This window comes from Phyllobates terribilis, unplaced genomic scaffold, assembly GCF_046119375.1.
Source record: "Phyllobates terribilis strain yellow unplaced genomic scaffold, ASM4611937v1 Scaffold_74__1_contigs__length_7073193, whole genome shotgun sequence".
Taxonomy (NCBI): domain Eukaryota; kingdom Metazoa; phylum Chordata; class Amphibia; order Anura; family Dendrobatidae; genus Phyllobates; species Phyllobates terribilis.
The window spans coordinates 4,248,623-4,268,425 of record NW_027362834.1 but is presented as its reverse complement, the minus strand read 5'-3'; the positions used below and the strand labels follow the sequence as shown (position 1 = coordinate 4,268,425).

The 19,803-nt window shown below is 45.2% G+C and overlaps 15 non-coding genes across 15 annotated transcripts; all 15 read left to right on the top strand.

The window, feature by feature from the left end:
• Window positions 1–233: 233 nt before the first annotated feature.
• Window positions 234–424, top strand: LOC141195523 (U2 spliceosomal RNA). The gene has a single exon (XR_012268109.1). It is a non-coding gene; the product is annotated as a U2 spliceosomal RNA (small nuclear RNA).
• Window positions 425–1,541: 1,117 nt separating this feature from the next.
• LOC141195521 (U2 spliceosomal RNA) lies at window positions 1,542–1,732 on the top strand. The gene has a single exon (XR_012268107.1). It is a non-coding gene; the product is annotated as a U2 spliceosomal RNA (small nuclear RNA).
• A 1,122-nt stretch (window positions 1,733–2,854) lies between these two features.
• LOC141195520 (U2 spliceosomal RNA) lies at window positions 2,855–3,045 on the top strand. The gene has a single exon (XR_012268106.1). It is a non-coding gene; the product is annotated as a U2 spliceosomal RNA (small nuclear RNA).
• Window positions 3,046–4,163: 1,118 nt separating this feature from the next.
• Window positions 4,164–4,354, top strand: LOC141195519 (U2 spliceosomal RNA). Its single transcript, XR_012268105.1, has one exon. It is a non-coding gene; the product is annotated as a U2 spliceosomal RNA (small nuclear RNA).
• Window positions 4,355–5,473: 1,119 nt separating this feature from the next.
• LOC141196758 (U2 spliceosomal RNA) lies at window positions 5,474–5,664 on the top strand. The gene has a single exon (XR_012269155.1). It is a non-coding gene; the product is annotated as a U2 spliceosomal RNA (small nuclear RNA).
• A 1,120-nt stretch (window positions 5,665–6,784) lies between these two features.
• LOC141195518 (U2 spliceosomal RNA) lies at window positions 6,785–6,975 on the top strand. Its single transcript, XR_012268104.1, has one exon. It is a non-coding gene; the product is annotated as a U2 spliceosomal RNA (small nuclear RNA).
• Window positions 6,976–8,092: 1,117 nt separating this feature from the next.
• On the top strand, window positions 8,093–8,283 carry LOC141195748 (U2 spliceosomal RNA). Its single transcript, XR_012268326.1, has one exon. It is a non-coding gene; the product is annotated as a U2 spliceosomal RNA (small nuclear RNA).
• A 1,121-nt stretch (window positions 8,284–9,404) lies between these two features.
• On the top strand, window positions 9,405–9,595 carry LOC141195517 (U2 spliceosomal RNA). Its single transcript, XR_012268103.1, has one exon. It is a non-coding gene; the product is annotated as a U2 spliceosomal RNA (small nuclear RNA).
• A 1,120-nt stretch (window positions 9,596–10,715) lies between these two features.
• Window positions 10,716–10,906, top strand: LOC141195516 (U2 spliceosomal RNA). The gene has a single exon (XR_012268102.1). It is a non-coding gene; the product is annotated as a U2 spliceosomal RNA (small nuclear RNA).
• Window positions 10,907–12,027: 1,121 nt separating this feature from the next.
• LOC141195513 (U2 spliceosomal RNA) lies at window positions 12,028–12,218 on the top strand. The gene has a single exon (XR_012268101.1). It is a non-coding gene; the product is annotated as a U2 spliceosomal RNA (small nuclear RNA).
• Window positions 12,219–13,338: 1,120 nt separating this feature from the next.
• Window positions 13,339–13,529, top strand: LOC141195512 (U2 spliceosomal RNA). Its single transcript, XR_012268100.1, has one exon. It is a non-coding gene; the product is annotated as a U2 spliceosomal RNA (small nuclear RNA).
• Window positions 13,530–14,650: 1,121 nt separating this feature from the next.
• Window positions 14,651–14,841, top strand: LOC141195511 (U2 spliceosomal RNA). The gene has a single exon (XR_012268099.1). It is a non-coding gene; the product is annotated as a U2 spliceosomal RNA (small nuclear RNA).
• A 1,121-nt stretch (window positions 14,842–15,962) lies between these two features.
• LOC141195510 (U2 spliceosomal RNA) lies at window positions 15,963–16,153 on the top strand. The gene has a single exon (XR_012268098.1). It is a non-coding gene; the product is annotated as a U2 spliceosomal RNA (small nuclear RNA).
• Window positions 16,154–17,273: 1,120 nt separating this feature from the next.
• Window positions 17,274–17,464, top strand: LOC141195508 (U2 spliceosomal RNA). Its single transcript, XR_012268096.1, has one exon. It is a non-coding gene; the product is annotated as a U2 spliceosomal RNA (small nuclear RNA).
• A 1,121-nt stretch (window positions 17,465–18,585) lies between these two features.
• Window positions 18,586–18,776, top strand: LOC141195507 (U2 spliceosomal RNA). Its single transcript, XR_012268094.1, has one exon. It is a non-coding gene; the product is annotated as a U2 spliceosomal RNA (small nuclear RNA).
• The last annotated feature ends 1,027 nt before the right edge of the window (window positions 18,777–19,803 follow it).

Here is a 19,803-nt window from a genome sequence, read left to right as displayed (position 1 = left end):
CGGTGTTGAGGCGGGTGGGAACAGCCGGGGGTTGAGGGTACTGTGCTAAAAGAGGTGGAGTTATGCAGATCTAAAACGCGTGGATTGCAGCAGCAGCAAGCCGAAAAGTGCAGGCATATGAGGGATCTAGAGGTTGACAGCATGTCTTCTTAACGGGAGTCCAGGTGGCCATCTCCACAAATGGACTTTTCAGAATCCTTGGGTGGCACCGTAGTCGGAAACCAATTCTGGTTATCGCTTCTCGGCCTTTTGGCTAAGATCAAGTGTAGTATCTGTTCTTATCAGTTTAATATCTGATACGTCCCCTATCTGGGGACCATATATTAAATGGATTTTTAGAACAGGGAGATGGAAAAAGAGCTTGCTCTGTCCACTCCACGCATTGACCTGGTATTGCAGTATCTCCAGGACCGGTGCACCCCTTCTTTAATGCAGTTTCTAAAATCAGAAAGAATTGAATTCAATGCTTTTTGTTCATTTTGCTTGTTTGTCGGATTTTGGGATGGACTCTTTGGCTTTGCTTTTCTTCTCCTCATTGGATTTTTCATGTTAAAAGTTGCAGAAGCCAGATGACAAGCTCATTTTGGTTCAACTTCAGCAACTGTGCATTGCATTGCCATGTAATGTAATGTAATGCAATGCTATCTATCTAGCTCTCCCTCTATACTTCCTTTTGGATAAACAGACATATTAGGCAAGCATTTTGGAGCGTTCACCTAAATAACTACAGGTGGTGAGATAAGCTGCACAATATAATTGACCTTTCAGTATATTGTTGCACACACACCATCTATTTAGCAAATGCCCTTGTTATCAACAGCAGCCTTTTAAACTCACCTGAGCTAACAGGTATGTGAGCTGGTTACTCTGCTGCGCTTAAAATTTATTTTTTGGTTTGCTACAATGCCTTTTCTGAAACGTTGTCTCCCTCTGCTGGAACACTGACTTCTTTCATTTAATGCCTGCAGACTATAAAAGAGAAACCAACCCAAAAAGTTTGGTTGATTAGTCTGTGGCATTCTTTTAAACTGTTGCTTATGGCGGTCTCTGTGAGCTTCTCAGTCACATTCAGCCATCCAGGTATCCCGCCTGCAGTAGACGGAATGTGGCAATGGAACGCTGGCTGCGCGTGTCATAATAGGCTCTGAGCCTTTATATACCTGCGCACAGCAGCAGCCACCTTCAGTCTGCTGCTGGACAGCCAGCAGCAGCAGCAGGAGAGGTAATTAATCAGCAACCCTCCTGCTAAGGGTAGACAGCTGCTCGTTCCACCCCCCCCCCGCCTTAATTGGTTCTCCACCCTTCCAACGGTGTTGAGGCGGGTGGAAACAGCCGGGGGTTGAGGGTACTGTGCTAAAAGAGGTGGAGTTATGCAGATCTAAAACGCGTGGATTGCAGCAGCAGCAAGCCGAAAAGTGCAGGCATGTGAGGGATCTAGAGGTTGACAGCATGTCTTCTTAACGGGAGTCCAGGTGGCCATCTCCACAAATGGACTTTTCAGAATCCTTGGGTGGCACCGTAGTCGGAAACCAATTCTGGTTATCGCTTCTCGGCCTTTTGGCTAAGATCAAGTGTAGTATCTGTTCTTATCAGTTTAATATCTGATACGTCCCCTATCTGGGGACCATATATTAAATGGATTTTTAGAACAGGGAGATGGAAAAAGAGCTTGCTCTGTCCACTCCACGCATTGACCTGGTATTGCAGTATCTCCAGGACCGGTGCACCCCTTCTTTAATGCAGTTTCTAAAATCAGAAAGAATTGAATTCAATGCTTTTTGTTCATTTTGCTTGTTTGTCGGATTTTGGGATGGACTCTTTGGCTTTGCTTTTCTTCTCCTCATTGGATTTTTCATGTTAAAAGTTGCAGAAGCCAGATGACAAGCTCATTTTGGTTCAACTTCAGCAACTGTGCATTGCATTGCCATGTAATGTAATGTAATGCAATGCTATCTATCTAGCTCTCCCTCTATACTTCCTTTTGGATAAACAGACATATTAGGCAAGCATTTTGGAGCTTTCACCTAAATAACTACAGGTGGTGAGATAAGCTGCACAATATAATTGACCTTTCAGTATATTGTTGCACACACACCATCTATTTAGCAAATGCCCTTGTTATCAACAGCAGCCTTTTAAACTCACCTGAGCTAACAGGTATGTGAGCTGGTTACTCTGCTGCGCTTAAAATTTCTTTTTTGGTTTGCTACAATGCCTTTTCTGAAACGTTGTCTCCCTCTGCTGGAACACTGACTTCTTTCATTTAATGCCTGCAGACTATAAAAGAGAAACCAACCCAAAAAGTTTGGTTGATTAGTCTGTGGCATTCTTTTAAACTGTTGCTTATGGCGGTCTCTGTGAGCTTCTCAGTGACATTCAGCCATCCAGGTATCCCGCCTGCAGTAGACGGAATGTGGCAATGGAACGCTGGCTGCGCGTGTCATAATAGGCTCTGAGCCTTTATATACCTGCGCACAGCAGCAGCCACCTTCAGTCTGCTGCTGGACAGCCAGCAGCAGCAGCAGCAGGAGAGGTAATTAATCAGCAACCCTCCTGCTAAGGGTAGACAGCTGCTCGTTCCACCCCCCCCCCCCGCCTTAATTGGTTCTCCTCCCTTCCAACGGTGTTGAGGCGGGTGGGAACAGCCGGGGGTTGAGGGTACTGTGCTAAAAGAGGTGGAGTTATGCAGATCTAAAACGCGTGGATTGCAGCAGCAGCAAGCCGAAAAGTGCAGGCATGTGAGGGATCTAGAGGTTGACAGCATGTCTTCTTAACGGGAGTCCAGGTGGCCATCTCCACAAATGGACTTTTCAGAATCCTTGGGTGGCACCGTAGTCGGAAACCAATTCTGGTTATCGCTTCTCGGCCTTTTGGCTAAGATCAAGTGTAGTATCTGTTCTTATCAGTTTAATATCTGATACGTCCCCTATCTGGGGACCATATATTAAATGGATTTTTAGAACAGGGAGATGGAAAAAGAGCTTGCTCTGTCCACTCCACGCATTGACCTGGTATTGCAGTATCTCCAGGACCGGTGCACCCCTTCTTTAATGCAGTTTCTAAAATCAGAAAGAATTGAATTCAATGCTTTTTGTTCATTTTGCTTGTTTGTCGGATTTTGGGATGGACTCTTTGGCTTTGCTTTTCTTCTCCTCATTGGATTTTTCATGTTAAAAGTTGCAGAAGCCAGATGACAAGCTCATTTTGGTTCAACTTCAGCAACTGTGCATTGCATTGCCATGTAATGTAATGTAATGCAATGCTATCTATCTAGCTCTCCCTCTATACTTCCTTTTGGATAAACAGACATATTAGGCAAGCATTTTGGAGCGTTCACCTAAATAACTACAGGTGGTGAGATAAGCTGCACAATATAATTGACCTTTCAGTATATTGTTGCACACACACCATCTATTTAGCAAATGCCCTTGTTATCAACAGCAGCCTTTTAAACTCACCTGAGCTAACAGGTATGTGAGCTGGTTACTCTGCTGCGCTTAAAATTTCTTTTTTGGTTTGCTACAATGCCTTTTCTGAAACGTTGTCTCCCTCTGCTGGAACACTGACTTCTTTCATTTAATGCCTGCAGACTATAAAAGAGAAACCAACCCAAAAAGTTTGGTTGATTAGTCTGTGGCATTCTTTTAAACTGTTGCTTATGGCGGTCTCTGTGAGCTTCTCAGTCACATTCAGCCATCCAGGTATCCCGCCTGCAGTAGACGGAATGTGGCAATGGAACGCTGGCTGCGCGTGTCATAATAGGCTCTGAGCCTTTATATACCTGCGCACAGCAGCAGCCACCTTCAGTCTGCTGCTGGACAGCCAGCAGCAGCAGCAGGAGAGGTAATTAATCAGCAACCCTCCTGCTAAGGGTAGACAGCTGCTCGTTCCACCCCCCCCCCCGCCTTAATTGGTTCTCCTCCCTTCCAACGGTGTTGAGGCGAGTGGGAACAGCCGGGGGTTGAGGGTACTGTGCTAAAAGAGGTGGAGTTATGCAGATCTAAAACGCGTGGATTGCAGCAGCAGCAAGCCGAAAAGTGCAGGCATGTGAGGGATCTAGAGGTTGACAGCATGTCTTCTTAACGGGAGTCCAGGTGGCCATCTCCACAAATGGACTTTTCAGAATCCTTGGGTGGCACCGTAGTCGGAAACCAATTCTGGTTATCGCTTCTCGGCCTTTTGGCTAAGATCAAGTGTAGTATCTGTTCTTATCAGTTTAATATCTGATACGTCCCCTATCTGGGGACCATATATTAAATGGATTTTTAGAACAGGGAGATGGAAAAAGAGCTTGCTCTGTCCACTCCACGCATTGACCTGGTATTGCAGTATCTCCAGGACCGGTGCACCCCTTCTTTAATGCAGTTTCTAAAATCAGAAAGAATTGAATTCAATGCTTTTTGTTCATTTTGCTTGTTTGTCGGATTTTGGGATGGACTCTTTGGCTTTGCTTTTCTTCTCCTCATTGGATTTTTCATGTTAAAAGTTGCAGAAGCCAGATGACAAGCTCATTTTGGTTCAACTTCAGCAACTGTGCATTGCATTGCCATGTAATGTAATGTAATGCAATGCTATCTATCTAGCTCTCCCTCTATACTTCCTTTTGGATAAACAGACATATTAGGCAAGCATTTTGGAGCTTTCACCTAAATAACTACAGGTGGTGAGATAAGCTGCACAATATAATTGACCTTTCAGTATATTGTTGCACACACACCATCTATTTAGCAAATGCCCTTGTTATCAACAGCAGCCTTTTAAACTCACCTGAGCTAACAGGTATGTGAGCTGGTTACTCTGCTGCACTTAAAATTTCTTTTTTGGTTTGCTACAATGCCTTTTCTGAAACGTTGTCTCCCTCTGCTGGAACACTGACTTCTTTCATTTAATGCCTGCAGACTATAAAAGAGAAACCAACCCAAAAAGTTTGGTTGATTAGTCTGTGGCATTCTTTTAAACTGTTGCTTATGGCGGTCTCTGTGAGCTTCTCAGTGACATTCAGCCATCCAGGTATCCCGCCTGCAGTAGACGGAATGTGGCAATGGAACGCTGGCTGCGCGTGTCATAATAGGCTCTGAGCCTTTATATACCTGCGCACAGCAGCAGCCACCTTCAGTCTGCTGCTGGACAGCCAGCAGCAGCAGCAGCAGGAGAGGTAATTAATCAGCAACCCTCCTGCTAAGGGTAGACAGCTGCTCGTTCCACCCCCCCCCGCCTTAATTGGTTCTCCTCCCTTCCAACGGTGTTGAGGCGGGTGGGAACAGCCGGGGGTTGAGGGTACTGTGCTAAAAGAGGTGGAGTTATGCAGATCTAAAACGCGTGGATTGCAGCAGCAGCAAGCCGAAAAGTGCAGGCATGTGAGGGATCTAGAGGTTGACAGCATGTCTTCTTAACGGGAGTCCAGGTGGCCATCTCCACAAATGGACTTTTCAGAATCCTTGGGTGGCACCGTAGTCGGAAACCAATTCTGGTTATCGCTTCTCGGCCTTTTGGCTAAGATCAAGTGTAGTATCTGTTCTTATCAGTTTAATATCTGATACGTCCCCTATCTGGGGACCATATATTAAATGGATTTTTAGAACTGGGAGATGGAAAAAGAGCTTGCTCTGTCCACTCCACGCATTGACCTGGTATTGCAGTATCTCCAGGACCGGTGCACCCCTTCTTTAATGCAGTTTCTAAAATCAGAAAGAATTGAATTCAATGCTTTTTGTTCATTTTGCTTGTTTGTCGGATTTTGGGATGGACTCTTTGGCTTTGCTTTTCTTCTCCTCATTGGATTTTTCATGTTAAAAGTTGCAGAAGCCAGATGACAAGCTCATTTTGGTTCAACTTCAGCAACTGTGCATTGCATTGCCATGTAATGTAATGTAATGCAATGCTATCTATCTAGCTCTCCCTCTATACTTCCTTTTTTATAAACAGACATATTAGGCAAGCATTTTGGAGCTTTCACCTAAATAACTACAGGTGGTGAGATAAGCTGCACAATATAATTGACCTTTCAGTATATTGTTGCACACACACCATCTATTTAGCAAATGCCCTTGTTATCAACAGCAGCCTTTCAAACTCACCTGAGCTAACAGGTATGTGAGCTAGTTACTCTGCTGCGCTTAAAATTTATTTTTTGGTTTGCTACAATGCCTTTTCTGAAACGTTGTCTCCCTCTGCTGGAACACTGACTTCTTTCATTTAATGCCTGCAGACTATAAAAGAGAAACCAACCCAAAAAGTTTGGTTGATTAGTCTGTGGCATTCTTTTAAACTGTTGCTTATGTCGGTCTCTGTGAGCTTCTCAGTGACATTCAGCCATCCAGGTATCCCGCCTGCAGTAGACGGAATGTGGCAATGGAACGCTGGCTGCGCGTGTCATAATAGGCTCTGAGCCTTTATATACCTGCGCACAGCAGCAGCCACCTTCAGTCTGCTGCTGGACAGCCAGCAGCAGCAGCAGCAGGAGAGGTAATTAATCAGCAACCCTCCTGCTAAGGGTAGACAGCTGCTCGTTCCACCCCCCCCCCGCCTTAATTGGTTCTCCTCCCTTCCAACGGTGTTGAGGCGGGTGGGAACAGCCGGGGGTTGAGGGTACTGTGCTAAAAGAGGTGGAGTTATGCAGATCTAAAACGCGTGGATTGCAGCAGCAGCAAGCCGAAAAGTGCAGGCATGTGAGGGATCTAGAGGTTGACAGCATGTCTTCTTAACGGGAGTCCAGGTGGCCATCTCCACAAATGGACTTTTCAGAATCCTTGGGTGGCACCGTAGTCGGAAACCAATTCTGGTTATCGCTTCTCGGCCTTTTGGCTAAGATCAAGTGTAGTATCTGTTCTTATCAGTTTAATATCTGATACGTCCCCTATCTGGGGACCATATATTAAATGGATTTTTAGAACAGGGAGATGGAAAAAGAGCTTGCTCTGTCCACTCCACGCATTGACCTGGTATTGCAGTATCTCCAGGACCGGTGCACCCCTTCTTTAATGCAGTTTCTAAAATCAGAAAGAATTGAATTCAATGCTTTTTGTTCATTTTGCTTGTTTGTCGGATTTTGGGATGGACTCTTTGGCTTTGCTTTTCTTCTCCTCATTGGATTTTTCATGTTAAAAGTTGCAGAAGCCAGATGACAAGCTCATTTTGGTTCAACTTCAGCAACTGTGCATTGCATTGCCATGTAATGTAATGTAATGCAATGCTATCTATCTAGCTCTCCCTCTATACTTCCTTTTGGATAAACAGACATATTAGGCAAGCATTTCGGAGCTTTCACCTAAATAACTACAGGTGGTGAGATAAGCTGCACAATATAATTGACCTTTCAGTATATTGTTGCACACACACCATCTATTTAGCAAATGCCCTTGTTATCAACAGCAGCCTTTTAAACTCACCTGAGCTAACAGGTATGTGAGCTGGTTACTCTGCTGCGCTTAAAATTTCTTTTTTGGTTTGCTACAATGCCTTTTCTGAAACGTTGTCTCCCTCTGCTGGAACACTGACTTCTTTCATTTAATGCCTGCAGACTATAAAAGAGAAACCAACCCAAAAAGTTTGGTTGATTAGTCTGTGGCATTCTTTTAAACTGTTGCTTATGGCGGTATCTGTGAGCTTCTCAGTGACATTCAGCCATCCAGGTATCCCGCCTGCAGTAGACGGAATGTGGCAATGGAACGCTGGCTGCGCGTGTCATAATAGGCTCTGAGCCTTTATATACCTGCGCACAGCAGCAGCCACCTTCAGTCTGCTGATGGACAGCCAGCAGCAGCAGCAGGAGAGGTAATTAATCAGCAACCCTCCTGCTAAGGGTAGACAGCTGCTCGTTCCACCCCCCCCCCGCCATAATTGGTTCTCCTCCCTTCCAACGGTGTTGAGGCGGGTGGGAACAGCCGGGGGTTGAGGGTACTGTGCTAAAAGAGGTGGAGTTATGCAGATCTAAAACGCGTGGATTGCAGCAGCAGCAAGCCGAAAAGTGCAGGCATGTGAGGGATCTAGAGGTTGACAGCATGTCTTCTTAACGGGAGTCCAGGTGGCCATCTCCACAAATGGACTTTTCAGAATCCTTGGGTGGCACCGTAGTCGGAAACCAATTCTGGTTATCGCTTCTCGGCCTTTTGGCTAAGATCAAGTGTAGTATCTGTTCTTATCAGTTTAATATCTGATACGTCCCCTATCTGGGGACCATATATTAAATGGATTTTTAGAACAGGGAGATGGAAAAAGAGCTTGCTCTGTCCACTCCATGCATTGACCTGGTATTGCAGTATCTCCAGGACCGGTGCACCCCTTCTTTAATGCAGTTTCTAAAATCAGAAAGAATTGAATTCAATGCTTTTTGTTCATTTTGCTTGTTTGTCGGATTTTGGGATGGACTCTTTGGCTTTGCTTTTCTTCTCCTCATTGGATTTTTCATGTTAAAAGTTGCAGAAGCCAGATGACAAGCTCATTTTGGTTCAACTTCAGCAACTGTGCATTGCATTGCCATGTAATGTAATGTAATGCAATGCTATCTATCTAGCTCTCCCTCTATACTTCCTTTTGGATAAACAGACATATTAGGCAAGCATTTTGGAGCTTTCACCTAAATAACTACAGGTGGTGAGATAAGCTGCACAATATAATTGACCTTTCAGTATATTGTTGCACACACACCATCTATTTAGCAAATGCCCTTGTTATCAACAGCAGCCTTTTAAACTCACCTGAGCTAACAGGTATGTGAGCTGGTTACTCTGCTGCGCTTAAAATTTCTTTTTTGGTTTGCTACAATGCCTTTTCTGAAACGTTGTCTCCCTCTGCTGGAACACTGACTTCTTTCATTTAATGCCTGCAGACTATAAAAGAGAAACCAACCCAAAAAGTTTGGTTGATTAGTCTGTGGCATTCTTTTAAACTGTTGCTTATGGCGGTCTCTGTGAGCTTCTCAGTGACATTCAGCCATCCAGGTATCCCGCCTGCAGTAGACGGAATGTGGCAATGGAACGCTGGCTGCGCGTGTCATAATAGGCTCTGAGCCTTTATATACCTGCGCACAGCAGCAGCCACCTTCAGTCTGCTGCTGGACAGCCAGCAGCAGCAGCAGCAGGAGAGGTAATTAATCAGCAACCCTCCTGCTAAGGGTAGACAGCTGCTCGTTCCACCCCCCCCCCCGCCTTAATTGGTTCTCCTCCCTTCCAACGGTGTTGAGGCGGGTGGGAACAGCCGGGGGTTGAGGGTACTGTGCTAAAAGAGGTGGAGTTATGCAGATCTAAAACGCGTGGATTGCAGCAGCAGCAAGCCGAAAAGTGCAGGCATGTGAGGGATCTAGAGGTTGACAGCATGTCTTCTTAACGGGAGTCCAGGTGGTCATCTCCACAAATGGACTTTTCAGAATCCTTGGGTGGCACCGTAGTCGGAAACCAATTCTGGTTATCGCTTCTCGGCCTTTTGGCTAAGATCAAGTGTAGTATCTGTTCTTATCAGTTTAATATCTGATACGTCCCCTATCTGGGGACCATATATTAAATGGATTTTTAGAACAGGGAGATGGAAAAAGAGCTTGCTCTGTCCACTCCACGCATTGACCTGGTATTGCAGTATCTCCAGGACCGGTGCACCCCTTCTTTAATGCAGTTTCTAAAATCAGAAAGAATTGAATTCAATGCTTTTTGTTCATTTTGCTTGTTTGTCGGATTTTGGGATGGACTCTTTGGCTTTGCTTTTCTTCTCCTCATTGGATTTTTCATGTTAAAAGTTGCAGAAGCCAGATGACAAGCTCATTTTGGTTCAACTTCAGCAACTGTGCATTGCATTGCCATGTAATGTAATGTAATGCAATGCTATCTATCTAGCTCTCCCTCTATACTTCCTTTTGGATAAACAGACATATTAGGCAAGCATTTTGGAGCTTTCACCTAAATAACTACAGGTGGTGAGATAAGCTGCACAATATAATTGACCTTTCAGTATATTGTTGCACACACACCATCTATTTAGCAAATGCCCTTGTTATCAACAGCAGCCTTTTAAACTCACCTGAGCTAACAGGTATGTGAGCTGGTTACTCTGCTGCGCTTAAAATTTCTTTTTTGGTTTGCTACAATGCCTTTTCTGAAACGTTGTCTCCCTCTGCTGGAACACTGACTTCTTTCATTTAATGCCTGCAGACTATAAAAGAGAAACCAACCCAAAAAGTTTGGTTGATTAGTCTGTGGCATTCTTTTAAACTGTTGCTTATGGCGGTCTCTGTGAGCTTCTCAGTGACATTCAGCCATCCAGGTATCCCGCCTGCAGTAGACGGAATGTGGCAATGGAACGCTGGCTGCGCGTGTCATAATAGGCTCTGAGCCTTTATATACCTGCGCACAGCAGCAGCCACCTTCAGTCTGCTGCTGGACAGCCAGCAGCAGCAGCAGCAGGAGAGGTAATTAATCAGCAACCCTCCTGCTAAGGGTAGACAGCTGCTCGTTCCACCCCCCCCCCGCCTTAATTGGTTCTCCTCCCTTCCAACGGTGTTGAGGCGGGTGGGAACAGCCGGGGGTTGAGGGTACTGTGCTAAAAGAGGTGGAGTTATGCAGATCTAAAACGCGTGGATTGCAGCAGCAGCAAGCCGAAAAGTGCAGGCATGTGAGGGATCTAGAGGTTGACAGCATGTCTTCTTAACGGGAGTCCAGGTGGCCATCTCCACAAATGGACTTTTCAGAATCCTTGGGTGGCACCGTAGTCGGAAACCAATTCTGGTTATCGCTTCTCGGCCTTTTGGCTAAGATCAAGTGTAGTATCTGTTCTTATCAGTTTAATATCTGATACGTCCCCTATCTGGGGACCATATATTAAATGGATTTTTAGAACAGGGAGATGGAAAAAGAGCTTGCTCTGTCCACTCCACGCATTGACCTGGTATTGCAGTATCTCCAGGACCGGTGCACCCCTTCTTTAATGCAGTTTCTAAAATCAGAAAGAATTGAATTCAATGCTTTTTGTTCATTTTGCTTGTTTGTCGGATTTTGGGATGGACTCTTTGGCTTTGCTTTTCTTCTCCTCATTGGATTTTTCATGTTAAAAGTTGCAGAAGCCAGATGACAAGCTCATTTTGGTTCAACTTCAGCAACTGTGCATTGCATTGCCATGTAATGTAATGTAATGCAATGCTATCTATCTAGCTCTCCCTCTATACTTCCTTTTGGATAAACAGACATATTAGGCAAGCATTTTGGAGCTTTCACCTAAATAACTACAGGTGGTGAGATAAGCTGCACAATATAATTGACCTTTCAGTATATTGTTGCACACACACCATCTATTTAGCAAATGCCCTTGTTATCAACAGCAGCCTTTTAAACTCACCTGAGCTAACAGGTATGTGAGCTGGTTACTCTGCTGCGCTTAAAATTTCTTTTTTGGTTTGCTACAATGCCTTTTCTGAAACGTTGTCTCCCTCTGCTGGAACACTGACTTCTTTCATTTAATGCCTGCAGACTATAAAAGAGAAACCAACCCAAAAAGTTTGGTTGATTAGTCTGTGGCATTCTTTTAAACTGTTGCTTATGGCGGTCTCTGTGAGCTTCTCAGTGACATTCAGCCATCCAGGTATCCCGCCTGCAGTAGACGGAATGTGGCAATGGAACGCTGGCTGCGCGTGTCATAATAGGCTCTGAGCCTTTATATACCTGCGCACAGCAGCAGCCACCTTCAGTCTGCTGCTGGACAGCCAGCAGCAGCAGCAGCAGGAGAGGTAATTAATCAGCAACCCTCCTGCTAAGGGTAGACAGCTGCTCGTTCCACCCCCCCCCCCGCCTTAATTGGTTCTCCTCCCTTCCAACGGTGTTGAGGCGGGTGGGAACAGCCGGGGGTTGAGGGTACTGTGCTAAAAGAGGTGGAGTTATGCAGATCTAAAACGCGTGGATTGCAGCAGCAGCAAGCCGAAAAGTGCAGGCATGTGAGGGATCTAGAGGTTGACAGCATGTCTTCTTAACGGGAGTCCAGGTGGTCATCTCCACAAATGGACTTTTCAGAATCCTTGGGTGGCACCGTAGTCGGAAACCAATTCTGGTTATCGCTTCTCGGCCTTTTGGCTAAGATCAAGTGTAGTATCTGTTCTTATCAGTTTAATATCTGATACGTCCCCTATCTGGGGACCATATATTAAATGGATTTTTAGAACAGGGAGATGGAAAAAGAGCTTGCTCTGTCCACTCCACGCATTGACCTGGTATTGCAGTATCTCCAGGACCGGTGCACCCCTTCTTTAATGCAGTTTCTAAAATCAGAAAGAATTGAATTCAATGCTTTTTGTTCATTTTGCTTGTTTGTCGGATTTTGGGATGGACTCTTTGGCTTTGCTTTTCTTCTCCTCATTGGATTTTTCATGTTAAAAGTTGCAGAAGCCAGATGACAAGCTCATTTTGGTTCAACTTCAGCAACTGTGCATTGCATTGCCATGTAATGTAATGTAATGCAATGCTATCTATCTAGCTCTCCCTCTATACTTCCTTTTGGATAAACAGACATATTAGGCAAGCATTTTGGAGCTTTCACCTAAATAACTACAGGTGGTGAGATAAGCTGCACAATATAATTGACCTTTCAGTATATTGTTGCACACACACCATCTATTTAGCAAATGCCCTTGTTATCAACAGCAGCCTTTTAAACTCACCTGAGCTAACAGGTATGTGAGCTGGTTACTCTGCTGCGCTTAAAATTTCTTTTTTGGTTTGCTACAATGCCTTTTCTGAAACGTTGTCTCCCTCTGCTGGAACACTGACTTCTTTCATTTAATGCCTGCAGACTATAAAAGAGAAACCAACCCAAAAAGTTTGGTTGATTAGTCTGTGGCATTCTTTTAAACTGTTGCTTATGGCGGTCTCTGTGAGCTTCTCAGTGACATTCAGCCATCCAGGTATCCCGCCTGCAGTAGACGGAATGTGGCAATGGAACGCTGGCTGCGCGTGTCATAATAGGCTCTGAGCCTTTATATACCTGCGCACAGCAGCAGCCACCTTCAGTCTGCTGCTGGACAGCCAGCAGCAGCAGCAGCAGGAGAGGTAATTAATCAGCAACCCTCCTGCTAAGGGTAGACAGCTGCTCGTTCCACCCCCCCCCCGCCTTAATTGGTTCTCCTCCCTTCCAACGGTGTTGAGGCGGGTGGGAACAGCCGGGGGTTGAGGGTACTGTGCTAAAAGAGGTGGAGTTATGCAGATCTAAAACGCGTGGATTGCAGCAGCAGCAAGCCGAAAAGTGCAGGCATGTGAGGGATCTAGAGGTTGACAGCATGTCTTCTTAACGGGAGTCCAGGTGGCCATCTCCACAAATGGACTTTTCAGAATCCTTGGGTGGCACCGTAGTCGGAAACCAATTCTGGTTATCGCTTCTCGGCCTTTTGGCTAAGATCAAGTGTAGTATCTGTTCTTATCAGTTTAATATCTGATACGTCCCCTATCTGGGGACCATATATTAAATGGATTTTTAGAACAGGGAGATGGAAAAAGAGCTTGCTCTGTCCACTCCACGCATTGACCTGGTATTGCAGTATCTCCAGGACCGGTGCACCCCTTCTTTAATGCAGTTTCTAAAATCAGAAAGAATTGAATTCAATGCTTTTTGTTCATTTTGCTTGTTTGTCGGATTTTGGGATGGACTCTTTGGCTTTGCTTTTCTTCTCCTCATTGGATTTTTCATGTTAAAAGTTGCAGAAGCCAGATGACAAGCTCATTTTGGTTCAACTTCAGCAACTGTGCATTGCATTGCCATGTAATGTAATGTAATGCAATGCTATCTATCTAGCTCTCCCTCTATACTTCCTTTTGGATAAACAGACATATTAGGCAAGCATTTTGGAGCTTTCACCTAAATAACTACAGGTGGTGAGATAAGCTGCACAATATAATTGACCTTTCAGTATATTGTTGCACACACACCATCTATTTAGCAAATGCCCTTGTTATCAACAGCAGCCTTTTAAACTCACCTGAGCTAACAGGTATGTGAGCTGGTTACTCTGCTGCGCTTAAAATTTCTTTTTTGGTTTGCTACAATGCCTTTTCTGAAACGTTGTCTCCCTCTGCTGGAACACTGACTTCTTTCATTTAATGCCTGCAGACTATAAAAGAGAAACCAACCCAAAAAGTTTGGTTGATTAGTCTGTGGCATTCTTTTAAACTGTTGCTTATGGCGGTCTCTGTGAGCTTCTCAGTGACATTCAGCCATCCAGGTATCCCGCCTGCAGTAGACGGAATGTGGCAATGGAACGCTGGCTGCGCGTGTCATAATAGGCTCTGAGCCTTTATATACCTGCGCACAGCAGCAGCCACCTTCAGTCTGCTGCTGGACAGCCAGCAGCAGCAGCAGCAGGAGAGGTAATTAATCAGCAACCCTCCTGCTAAGGGTAGACAGCTGCTCGTTCCACCCCCCCCCCCGCCTTAATTGGTTCTCCTCCCTTCCAACGGTGTTGAGGCGGGTGGGAACAGCCGGGGGTTGAGGGTACTGTGCTAAAAGAGGTGGAGTTATGCAGATCTAAAACGCGTGGATTGCAGCAGCAGCAAGCCGAAAAGTGCAGGCATGTGAGGGATCTAGAGGTTGACAGCATGTCTTCTTAACGGGAGTCCAGGTGGCCATCTCCACAAATGGACTTTTCAGAATCCTTGGGTGGCACCGTAGTCGGAAACCAATTCTGGTTATCGCTTCTCGGCCTTTTGGCTAAGATCAAGTGTAGTATCTGTTCTTATCAGTTTAATATCTGATACGTCCCCTATCTGGGGACCATATATTAAATGGATTTTTAGAACAGGGAGATGGAAAAAGAGCTTGCTCTGTCCACTCCACGCATTGACCTGGTATTGCAGTATCTCCAGGACCGGTGCACCCCTTCTTTAATGCAGTTTCTAAAATCAGAAAGAATTGAATTCAATGCTTTTTGTTCATTTTGCTTGTTTGTCGGATTTTGGGATGGACTCTTTGGCTTTGCTTTTCTTCTCCTCATTGGATTTTTCATGTTAAAAGTTGCAGAAGCCAGATGACAAGCTCATTTTGGTTCAACTTCAGCAACTGTGCATTGCATTGCCATGTAATGTAATGTAATGCAATGCTATCTATCTAGCTCTCCCTCTATACTTCCTTTTGGATAAACAGACATATTAGGCAAGCATTTTGGAGCTTTCACCTAAATAACTACAGGTGGTGAGATAAGCTGCACAATATAATTGACCTTTCAGTATATTGTTGCACACACACCATCTATTTAGCAAATGCCCTTGTTATCAACAGCAGCCTTTTAAACTCACCTGAGCTAACAGGTATGTGAGCTGGTTACTCTGCTGCGCTTAAAATTTCTTTTTTGGTTTGCTACAATGCCTTTTCTGAAACGTTGTCTCCCTCTGCTGGAACACTGACTTCTTTCATTTAATGCCTGCAGACTATAAAAGAGAAACCAACCCAAAAAGTTTGGTTGATTAGTCTGTGGCATTCTTTTAAACTGTTGCTTATGGCGGTCTCTGTGAGCTTCTCAGTGACATTCAGCCATCCAGGTATCCCGCCTGCAGTAGACGGAATGTGGCAATGGAACGCTGGCTGCGCGTGTCATAATAGGCTCTGAGCCTTTATATACCTGCGCACAGCAGCAGCCACCTTCAGTCTGCTGCTGGACAGCCAGCAGCAGCAGCAGCTGGAGAGGTAATTAATCAGCAACCCTCCTGCTAAGGGTAGAAAGCTGCTCGTTCCACCCCCCCCCCCGCCTTAATTGGTTCTCCTCCCTTCCAACGGTGTTGAGGCGGGTGGGAACAGCCGGGGGTTGAGGGTACTGTGCTAAAAGAGGTGGAGTTATGCAGATCTAAAACGCGTGGATTGCAGCAGCAGCAAGCCGAAAAGTGCAGGCATGTGAGGGATCTAGAGGTTGACAGCATGTCTTCTTAACGGGAGTCCAGGTGGCCATCTCCACAAATGGACTTTTCAGAATCCTTGGGTGGCACCGTAGTCGGAAACCAATTCTGGTTATCGCTTCTCGGCCTTTTGGCTAAGATCAAGTGTAGTATCTGTTCTTATCAGTTTAATATCTGATACGTCCCCTATCTGGGGACCATATATTAAATGGATTTTTAGAACAGGGAGATGGAAAAAGAGCTTGCTCTGTCCACTCCACGCATTGACCTGGTATTGCAGTATCTCCAGGACCGGTGCACCCCTTCTTTAATGCAGTTTCTAAAATCAGAAAGAATTGAATTCAATGCTTTTTGTTCATTTTGCTTGTTTGTCGGATTTTGGGATGGACTCTTTGGCTTTGCTTTTCTTCTCCTCATTGGATTTTTCATGTTAAAAGTTGCAGAAGCCAGATGACAAGCTCATTTTGGTTCAACTTCAGCAACTGTGCATTGCATTGCCATGTAATGTAATGTAATGCAATGCTATCTATCTAGCTCTCCCTCTATACTTCCTTTTGGATAAACAGACATATTAGGCAAGCATTTTGGAGCTTTCACCTAAATAACTACAGGTGGTGAGATAAGCTGCACAATATAATTGACCTTTCAGTATATTGTTGCACACACACCATCTATTTAGCAAATGCCCTTGTTATCAACAGCAGCCTTTTAAACTCACCTGAGCTAACAGGTATGTGAGCTGGTTACTCTGCTGCGCTTAAAATTTCTTTTTTGGTTTGCTACAATGCCTTTTCTGAAACGTTGTCTCCCTCTGCTGGAACACTGACTTCTTTCATTTAATGCCTGCAGACTATAAAAGAGAAACCAACCCAAAAAGTTTGGTTGATTAGTCTGTGGCATTCTTTTAAACTGTTGCTTATGGCGGTCTCTGTGAGCTTCTCAGTGACATTCAGCCATCCAGGTATCCCGCCTGCAGTAGACGGAATGTGGCAATGGAACGCTGGCTGCGCGTGTCATAATAGGCTCTGAGCCTTTATATACCTGCGCACAGCAGCAGCCACCTTCAGTCTGCTGCTGGACAGCCAGCAGCAGCAGCAGCAGGAGAGGTAATTAATCAGCAACCCTCCTGCTAAGGGTAGACAGCTGCTCGTTCCACCCCCCCCCCGCCTTAATTGGTTCTCCTCCCTTCCAACGGTGTTGAGGCGGGTGGGAACAGCCGGGGGTTGAGGGTACTGTGCTAAAAGAGGTGGAGTTATGCAGATCTAAAACGCGTGGATTGCAGCAGCAGCAAGCCGAAAAGTGCAGGCATGTGAGGGATCTAGAGGTTGACAGCATGTCTTCTTAACGGGAGTCCAGGTGGCCATCTCCACAAATGGACTTTTCAGAATCCTTGGGTGGCACCGTAGTCGGAAACCAATTCTGGTTATCGCTTCTCGGCCTTTTGGCTAAGATCAAGTGTAGTATCTGTTCTTATCAGTTTAATATCTGATACGTCCCCTATCTGGGGACCATATATTAAATGGATTTTTAGAACAGGGAGATGGAAAAAGAGCTTGCTCTGTCCACTCCACGCATTGACCTGGTATTGCAGTATCTCCAGGACCGGTGCACCCCTTCTTTAATGCAGTTTCTAAAATCAGAAAGAACTGAATTCAATGCTTTTTGTTCATTTTGCTTGTTTGTCGGATTTTGGGATGGACTCTTTGGCTTTGCTTTTCTTCTCCTCATTGGATTTTTCATGTTAAAAGTTGCAGAAGCCAGATGACAAGCTCATTTTGGTTCAACTTCAGCAACTGTGCATTGCATTGCCATGTAATGTAATGTAATGCAATGCTATCTATCTAGCTCTCCCTCTATACTTCCTTTTGGATAAACAGACATATTAGGCAAGCATTTTGGAGCTTTCACCTAAATAACTACAGGTGGTGAGATAAGCTGCACAATATAATTGACCTTTCAGTATATTGTTGCACACACACCATCTATTTAGCAAATGCCCTTGTTATCAACAGCAGCCTTTTAAACTCACCTGAGCTAACAGGTATGTGAGCTGGTTACTCTGCTGCGCTTAAAATTTCTTTTTTGGTTTGCTACAATGCCTTTTCTGAAACGTTGTCTCCCTCTGCTGGAACACTGACTTCTTTCATTTAATGCCTGCAGACTATAAAAGAGAAACCAACCCAAAAAGTTTGGTTGATTAGTCTGTGGCATTCTTTTAAACTGTTGCTTATGGCGGTCTCTGTGAGCTTCTCAGTGACATTCAGCCATCCAGGTATCCCGCCTGCAGTAGACGGAATGTGGCAATGGAACGCTGGCTGCGCGTGTCATAATAGGCTCTGAGCCTTTATATACCTGCGCACAGCAGCAGCCACCTTCAGTCTGCTGCTGGACAGCCAGCAGCAGCAGCAGCAGGAGAGGTAATTAATCAGCAACCCTCCTGCTAAGGGTAGACAGCTGCTCGTTCCACCCCCCCCCCCGCCTTAATTGGTTCTCCTCCCTTCCAACGGTGTTGAGGCGGGTGGGAACAGCCGGGGGTTGAGGGTACTGTGCTAAAAGAGGTGGAGTTATGCAGATCTAAAACGCGTGGATTGCAGCAGCAGCAAGCCGAAAAGTGCAGGCATGTGAGGGATCTAGAGGTTGACAGCATGTCTTCTTAACGGGAGTCCAGGTGGCCATCTCCACAAATGGACTTTTCAGAATCCTTGGGTGGCACCGTAGTCGGAAACCAATTCTGGTTATCGCTTCTCGGCCTTTTGGCTAAGATCAAGTGTAGTATCTGTTCTTATCAGTTTAATATCTGATACGTCCCCTATCTGGGGACCATATATTAAATGGATTTTTAGAACAGGGAGATGGAAAAAGAGCTTGCTCTGTCCACTCCACGCATTGACCTGGTATTGCAGTATCTCCAGGACCGGTGCACCCCTTCTTTAATGCAGTTTCTAAAATCAGAAAGAATTGAATTCAATGCTTTTTGTTCATTTTGCTTGTTTGTCGGATTTTGGGATGGACTCTTTGGCTTTGCTTTTCTTCTCCTCATTGGATTTTTCATGTTAAAAGTTGCAGAAGCCAGATGACAAGCTCATTTTGGTTCAACTTCAGCAACTGTGCATTGCATTGCCATGTAATGTAATGTAATGCAATGCTATCTATCTAGCTCTCCCTCTATACTTCCTTTTGGATAAACAGACATATTAGGCAAGCATTTTGGAGCTTTCACCTAAATAACTACAGGTGGTGAGATAAGCTGCACAATATAATTGACCTTTCAGTATATTGTTGCACACACACCATCTATTTAGCAAATGCCCTTGTTATCAACAGCAGCCTTTTAAACTCACCTGAGCTAACAGGTATGTGAGCTGGTTACTCTGCTGCGCTTAAAATTTCTTTTTTGGTTTGCTACAATGCCTTTTCTGAAACGTTGTCTCCCTCTGCTGGAACACTGACTTCTTTCATTTAATGCCTGCAGACTATAAAAGAGAAACCAACCCAAAAAGTTTGGTTGATTAGTCTGTGGCATTCTTTTAAACTGTTGCTTATGGCGGTCTCTGTGAGCTTCTCAGTGACATTCAGCCATCCAGGTATCCCGCCTGCAGTAGACGGAATGTGGCAATGGAACGCTGGCTGCGCGTGTCATAATAGGCTCTGAGCCTTAATATACCTGCGCACAGCAGCAGCCACCTTCAGTCTGCTGCTGGACAGCCAGCAGCAGCAGCAGGAGAGGTAATTAATCAGCAACCCTCCTGCTAAGGGTAGACAGCTGCTCGTTCCACCCCCCCCCCCCCGCCTTAATTGGTTCTCCTCCCTTCCAACGGTGTTGAGGCGGGTGGGAACAGCCGGGGGTTGAGGGTACTGTGCTAAAAGAGGTGGAGTTATGCAGATCTAAAATGCGTGGATTGCAGCAGCAGCAAGCCGAAAAGTGCAGGCATGTGAGGGATCTAGAGGTTGACAG